The 8,509-nt window shown below is 39.2% G+C and overlaps 1 pseudogene; it reads right to left on the bottom strand.

Annotated features, from left to right (window-relative positions):
* Window positions 1-8,132: 8,132 nt before the first annotated feature.
* On the bottom strand, window positions 8,133-8,258 carry LOC116895058 (annotated as a pseudogene).
* Window positions 8,259-8,509: the final 251 nt, after the last annotated feature.

The raw sequence follows: 8,509 nt of genomic DNA, 5'->3' as shown, positions 1-8,509 counted from the left end.
AGCAAGCCCAAAGGTGACATAGATCCCAACAAATGCTCCTTTTGCTGATTGCCCAGGGGCCACCAACGGTCATCCAAACTTCTACCCTCCCTTCCCTGAGTATTTCTCTTTTCCAGCATCGCATACATTTTGGAGTCCAATAGCAACCTCCCAGCCCTGTCTCCATGTTCTGTGTCTCTGCTGCAGCAGCAGCAGCAGCAGCAGCAGCGTCCTTACCTCTGTTTCTCTGTTGGCAAAGTCAGTTATGTACTACCCTTGGCCACCCTGTCTGCCAGGTTCTGATTCTGCCCTTTCAGCAATTACAGCTTCTGCCACTGTTGTTCAGAGACCAATACTTCACAGAAACTAGTATTTCCCACATGGCAGTGTGCAGATATAAACTGTCCTGAGAAAACTCAGATTCTTAGAAAACTCTTAGATGTATTCCTACCAAGTTCCATTTGCCCTAGGTTAGTTTTTACTGCTATGGGTGTTGGACTTTCATTAGCCCAGAACAGAGCGCCTTCCCCACGAGCTCTCTGGAGACAGCCCCTTCCCTTCTTTCAAACAATGACTTCAGGAGGATACCTGTCCTCCTTAGTCCTGCTCTTGACTCTGGGCACAGAGCAACCTCTAAGGAATTAAAACAGATAATTCAATGTTCAGTCATGTAGCAGACATAAAAAAAATGCCTGTAAATTTTTAATTAAAACTTGGAAAGTGTTGATCTGAACAAATTTCACAGAAAGAATATCTAACATTTATTATTTTATATATTTCCTTGCTGTAAATATATAACTCTTATTAATAAGAGCTTATATGCCAAAACCTTTTGCTTTGGTTTTAGTTGGTAAATGTTTTTAGTGTGAACGCTCCTGATCTGATGACACAATTATGAATTAAAAATGTATTTAGTATACCAGACCTACTGAATGCCCTAGCTCAGGGGTGCAGAAACTCGAGGGCACTGGCTTTTTTTCTCCTGTTCACATGACAGACTACAAGACACATTTCATACTGCCACTCAAGAGTGTGTAAGTACCCCTTACCACATGTGGCCCGGGAGAAGAGTAAACTTCAGAGCTCACAGCTCAGAATCTACTGAACACATTGCAATTTTAATCCCATGATAAAAAAGAGAAAACAAAGCAAAACAAAACCCAAATTGAACCTGAGGCCAGAGTTAAGTCAGAGATCATTGTTATGACTTCCTTATTTAATCAAAGCTAAAGCTCTACAAATCACCCTATCCTGTTACCCATCTGGGGATGTCTTAATACCATCCTTTCCATTACATGTAGAGAGTAATCATTTGGGTGAATGTCAGTTAATTTCTTTAGGTGTTGTAGACACTATGACAGCACACACCAGGCATTACCATAACACTGTGAGGGCTGTCGCTGCCAAGGACCAGCCTCAACTTGGAAAGGGGTTCCTGAGAGAAGGGGTGTTTGAAAGTGGCAAAACAAATAACTTGAAGTCAAAACAGGAGTTACAAGCTGATGGATTGTGTTCTACTTGAGACAACTTTCTAGACAGCTTTCTCTTGAATTAAAATTTCTCTGGATAACTCATCTCTCGCAGATCAGGTGCAGACTTTTATTTACATATCAATTCAGTCATCCATCCCAGGTTACCTTTTGATTATCCCATGAATCAGCATCCCATGACCCCAACCTTCTGATTCTTAGAAAGAGACAGCAAGCACATGGGGGTTTTTTGTTTGTTTGTTTGTTTGTTTGTTTGTTTGTTTGGTTTTTCTTTTTTAACATTACAAAAGAATTCAGAGATCTGCCTGCCTTTGTTAAACACAAACAATAAGCTAGCTGGGTAGAAGCCTGCCCTGAAATTACCATTCCTACCATGTCTAGGCCTGAACTTAAATTCCCTCTGTCCCAGACTGACCTTGAACTCAGGATTCTGTCTGCCTTTTTATCAGCCTGTCTTTGTATCTTTCTGACAAGCTGACTCATAATACAGCTGCCTCTATTCCTTTAGATCTGTGAAACTCCTTCATAGTGCATTCTTATATTTTGCATAATTGAGAAATTTTATAGTTTGAACTCATATTTTTAGAGTTCTTTTCCTTAGTCTTGAGGGTTGTCCTGGAGGTCTCAGCATTTGCCATTTTGCCGAAACATTAGTCACACCCATGTCTTCTGGACTTCTGCTGTCTCTGATTCTCATGGAGTCATTAACCTTGGCAAGGAGAATAATTCCTGAAGGAGGAACATGAAGTAATCATGTGCAACAACCATCTACACTTGTGAAGGCCCATGTCCTGTTATGTCTTTTCCAGAGGCATGGATCATCTTGTGACATCCCTACCATGGCCAAGTCAGATTTGGCAGGCTATAACTCTCAATGAATACATTCCTTTGGGACATACTGGGAGGACACACAGCAAAACACAAGAGCACTTGAGAGTATTGGTATGTGTAGTCTTGCAAGCCACTTGGAAGGTAGCCAGAAATGAAAGCTTGAAAGTCACTTAATTTAAAAGGGTAAGGGGGCAGGACCACAGATAAGAGTTCTTTAATAATTCACAATGACTTTGAAAAGTGGCTTACGCATTAGGATATGGGAACTGTGTGAAGGAAATAATGACTATCCAAAACAGTTATGTATCTTCCTGTGGTAACAGCTTCAGTGGTGAGCAGCAATCAAGAGCTTAGCACCAGCTTGGAATAATGTTTGTACAAAAACATATATTTGTTACTATAATGTCTGCATCACAATTAAAACCCAATCAACTCAACCAAACCTGCTATGTCAGAATCAATAGCTTCTTTGAAGCCACAGTCCCATTTAAATAAGGTTAAGATTCATATGCGGAAATTTGGTCAGTTTAATTAAGCCTCCAACTTTCTCAAATGGAATTACAAAAAGGTAAAATTGTGTTTCTCATAGAGATGCAGTACACTGAAATCACAAACACTGAAAGGCAGTTAGGAATATTTAGTCCTGAGGTACTAAAGATTCCAGGCATACTTAAACAGTCTTCTGTTTTCTTTTTATATCAATCAAAGATTTGTGGATGTGTGTGATGTCACCAACAGCAGCAATTATAGGCTTGATGAGAATTTAATCCTCTATCTCTATAAAGCCAAGCTGCAAGTGACAAGGGGTAGAAGCTTTTCCTTGAACTCTTCAGGTGTATTTCCTGCCAACTCAAGTGCTTCTGGGGTGAGATATTCTACAGACACACACCAAACAGCGGCAGTCATGTCCTCACCGTGGTACCTGGATACTGTCTTTGTTTTTGTCTTGGATTTTTTAGAGTCCTTTCTGGTCTTAGCATCAACAATCTCAGCTACACTGAAGCTCTTATAAGCTAGGCAGAGATGAACTCAGGCACTTGGTGAGATCCCAGCACCCATTCCTCCCCAGTACCATGAGTCAATCTGTTCAATCCCTCTTCCTAGATTTTAAAATCTTCCAAGTCTTACTCTAATGTATTTCTAATTTCTTAGGTTTGGTTTCTTGAAATTTCATACACACACACACACACACACACACACACACACACACACACACACACATATATGTTTGGTGGTATGCTGTCTTTTCTGCAGAGACTGTCTTCATTTTAGAGTCGATTAGGATACGGGCTTGATGGGCAGATATTGTGGACACAATACCTTCCTTCCCACGTGCCATGCTCCCTGCTGTGTTCCTAGGCCCAGAGTCTTACCTTTTGTTCTACTGCTTGGCCCAAAACAGAGGTATAATAAATAGCTCTGGCCAGAACTTACAAAAAGCAGCTAACCTAAAAGAGAAAGGATTTGTTTTGGCTCATGTATTAAGATACAGTCTATTACCAAGGAAAGGCATGGTGAAGTGTGGAGCTGCTTGTGACCAAGAAGCAGAGATGGAAAGTTCAGGTTCTCTGCGGGATTTCTCCTCTCTGTACTCAGTCTGGAACTGTGGTCCTTGGTATAACACCATAGACCTTTATTGTGGTTGTCTTTGCTCAGTTTAACCCTTCTGAAAGCTCTTCACAGACAAACTCAATGGTATTGGGATCCAACTCAATCAACATCAAAAGGAATGGTTACACCAGGTGAAGGGTTAAGGTGAGCACCTAGAATGGACATCCCACTTCCTTGTCTTGCTTGTATGTGTATAGGGCCAGCCACCCTACCTTGTTCATGTCCTATGCTCTTGGTTCTATATTCAATCCACACACTTGTGTTATAAGAGTATCTCAATGTCTCTTAGTCTCAAGTGTGTTAGGTATTTGGTTGTTGTTATTGTTGTTGTTGTTCCAAGGTTCGAGAAGAGGATAGTTTCTTTTCCAATGCCAGTGTTCTGATGGCCTTCAGTGTTCTAGGTGACTCATGGAAGAAACACTTCAATTTCTGCTTCTCCCTCACTATGCCCTTCTCTATTACATTTGTCTAGCTACTTGAGCCTGTACATTATAAAATCTCTCCATACACATGGGTTCTATCAGCTATGAATAAAAATACTGAAAGAAATCAAGCATTGCATTGCATTGAGCACATTCAGACTTCTTCCCTCTGATATCCTGACAATTATTTCCACTGCATTTACATGGCATCAGCCATTATATGCAATCTAGGGATGATTTGAAGTATATGCTTGAATTAAGCATGTGCAGGCAATATATGCAAATACTATCATTTTAGAATTCCACGTCAATATCCTTCAATCAAGAAAGATACCACCTAGTGTATCAGGAAAGGCATGCATTAGGGCTGTGAGGTAGCTGATTGTATTGTGTCCACAGTCAGGAAGCTAAGAGTCAATAGGAAGTGGGGTATTAAACCCCAGAGCCTGCCCTCAGTGATCCACCAAGCCTCTACCTCCTAAAAGTACAGCCTTCCAAACCAACACCACAAGCTGGAACCAAGTGTTTAAGCATGTGGAACTGTGAGGGGCATTTCTCATTCAAATCACATGGGCAAAAAAAATCAATATAACCCCCAAGAAATGGAATGAAGGAATTATATAAGAATGTATGTTTCCAAAAATATTTTTCTATCACAAATAGACTGTTTAAATGAGAAATAGATTAACTTCTACAAAGATATTATATGTGTGGCATATATTATTAAGAAAAATCAGTACTATATAGCTAATTATATATGTATAATCAATACATCCTCTTAATATTTTTCTTCCCAATAGTTAGTGCGTTCAGTAAACTTCTATTATTAGGCTGTTTTTCTCTCCAATCTTAAAGCATTACTTAAATGGAAAACAGAATATAATCTAATAATAATTATATCACACACAGGCACACAGACACACAGACGCACAGACACACACACACACACACACACACACACACATATATATATATATATATATATATATATATATCCTTATTGATCTGTAAGCAATGGTGTGGCAAAAATCACTTCCCTGCAAGATTTCCTGCCATGTCATCACAGTCAGAGTGGGTGTGGCCTTAGCTCTCGGAAAGGGTTTCTGGGCCTCATGTTCACTGTTAAGCTGCTGTTCATTTTCATCCTCAGCTGATCCTGCAGAAGCATCTCCTATCAGCATGACCTTTGTTCAGTGTAATCTATGACATTTTTCCAGCATGTTACAACCTTTGGAGAGTTCACTTCCAAGCCATTCGTGACTACCTGTGACTCTTTTCCTACAGGACCTGCCAGATTGCATCATCCCAACACACTAACTGCTAAAGTCTTCCTCTGTAGCAATTTGAAAATTGTTTGATTCTATAAAATCCCAAAATGGACATTCTAACATTGATAATTAAACAGAAGTGATATGTTAGTGTTCTGCTTCTGCAGAAGTATAAAATGAATTTGTTCTCTGATCCAGAATTCCATTCCAGATGTTTATGCTGAGGAGATCTTTGGCCTATTGACCTAAACCAGCACTCAGCATTGGAATTATGAGGAATAGTCAGGGTGGATCAGCAACAATGACACCTAACCCACAAAACACCTTAGAACCTTAAAGCCTGGGACTCTTCGTTCTCAGTTGAAATATCCAAAGAAGAAAGAGTGCCATCTCTTTGTGGGTTCAAGCCTGTATTTAGTGCGTGATCCTGGAAGGGACAGATAGCTTTTTCACTAATGACTCCACCCATGTTCCTGATCTACAGGAACAGAGAAGAGTGCTAACCCTGTGTGTAAAATGTTAAGTGAGTTGGAAAATGTCCAGTTAATGATTCTACTACTACTATCACCGCACCTAGAGTTTTCTCATTATGTTATAAAGATGACATTTATCAAAACAGTTATCAACAAGGGTCAGTCAAATGGTTTATTGATAGCCAGACCTTGAAATTCCATGCTTATTTAGTCTAAGGTAATCACCTTTAGTCTTAGTATTTTAGTCCTAACTCCAATGGAAAAAGATTCCCACATACCTCTGGCAGAATGAAGCAGTGCCTGCTGTACAGAAGTTTGCTCTCATTCAATATGAAAAAACAATTCATAAAAGCAATCATCAACAGAATGAAGATCAGTGGCTCTGGTCAAGAAGAGTGTGTATACTTGAATAGCAATATTATTTTATTAAACTTTTCTAGAAATTTTATTTTCATACATATACATATACATATACATATACATATACATATACATATACATATACATATACATATACATATACATATACATATACATATACATATACATATACATATTCAACAAATACCCTATATTGGCCTAGATGGCCAATGCTCTTTTAAAATAATATTTTTTAATTCTTTGAGAATGTCATATGCTAGATTTCGATCACAGTCACCCTCCTCTCCCAGACTTACTCTCTCTACCTCCATTCCCTACCAACCAACCTTTAGGTTTTCTTCTTTCTTTCCTATCAGGACCCATTTTGCTGTCCCACTGCTCTTGAAAGTTGGGCCTGCCTTGGTGTGTGGTCAACCTACCGGGAGTCAAGTCATTAAGAAAAACTGACCCCTTTTCTCCCAGAAGCCATAAAATGCCAATAGCTCCTTGGCTAGAGGTGGGATTTTATTCCCACCTCCCCTGCAAAATGTGGAAATACATTGATTTTTCTATACATATTTATGTTATAAATATCTTTTAATCAGTTGTTATTTTAGTAGATCTTTTTACTGATTTACATGTAACACAGTCTCACTATTCAACATGAAGGATATCTGTCTCAACTGTCTTCAGAATCATCTCTCATCTTCTGCTTTTCATAACTTGGGCTTATGGAATTTATTAGGGAATAATTGGTATGAAACAGAAACACAGTTGAATAGTTCACTCATCATATACAATAATGTCTGCTATAACTACATAAACACATAAGTCCTCCTATTGCACATAGATATTAAAAGAGAAAAGACTCTGGAAATAGAAGATACTAGTTTTCTAGTCAGTGCTTCCCTGAAGACTTCTTCCCAATTCTTTAGCTAGAGGATAGGCCACCCCTGGCATCCCTCAAGGTTACATGAGTAGATATGACTGTGACTACAAAAGGATTCCCGGAAGAGAGCCACCAAGTCTCTCTCTGGAGGTCTGGGTTATACCTGGCAGTCTTACCAGACAAGACTTCTAGCCTTTGAGAATTGCAATAGAACTTCCTCAGATTGGATGGAATCATCAATCAATGTAGTAAGGTCCTCTGGGACTCCACAGGCATCTGATTTAGGAACTAGAGTGTCTTTCTAAAATAAGGGCTAGTCATCAGCCTTAAAGACAACAGGAAAGTGTCCTAGTTAGGGTTTCCATTGCTTCAAAAAGACACTATGGCCATGACCAAGTGAACTTTTATAAAAGAACAACACCTAATTGGCCCTGGCTTACAGGTTCAGTGGTTTAGTCCATTATCATCAAGGAGGGAGAGCATGGCAGCATCCAGGCAGACATGGGGCTGGAGAAGGAGCTGATAGTTCTACATCTTGATCCACAGGCAGCAAAGAAGAATTGTCTCACACTGGCTGGGGCTTGAGCATAGGAACCCTGAAAGCCCACCCCTACAGTGATACACTTCCTCCAGTAAGGCCACACCTACTCCAATAAGACCACACTTCCTCATAGTAATATTCTGTATGGCCAAGCATTGAAACACATGAATGTCTGGAACCAAACCTATTCAAACCAGCACAAGCATGTTAATATAGTCTTAATGAAGGCTATTGGAGAATAAAATAGAATAAAAATCATGAAATTACCTCAATGTTAGCCCTATTATGTGAAAACTATAAAACTATTGTATATTTCACATCATTAAAAGGAGATACAATTTTGCGAATTAAATAGATACTACACTTGATCTTAGCCAAAAGGCCGAGAAGCGATTTGCGAATTAAATAGAAATATCATTAGGAATGTGGAAATGTTTAAAAGAGTCAAATGGCAAAGTTAGAAGCTCAGTGTTCAAAAGCTGTGAGGACAATGACTGGATGGTTTTAGCCTCAGGCTGTCTATGGCTAAAAACTAATATTCATCAAATTTATACAGATTCAAAGAGTTTTAAAATGGCAGGAGAGAGGGTAAAATAGACAGAGGGAAAACTGATAGAGTGACAGCCTTGTGAGATAATATCAACA

This window comes from Rattus rattus, chromosome 2 (assembly GCF_011064425.1).
Source record: "Rattus rattus isolate New Zealand chromosome 2, Rrattus_CSIRO_v1, whole genome shotgun sequence".
Lineage (NCBI taxonomy): Eukaryota > Metazoa > Chordata > Mammalia > Rodentia > Muridae > Rattus > Rattus rattus.
This window is presented reverse-complemented; position numbering and strand designations above follow the sequence as displayed.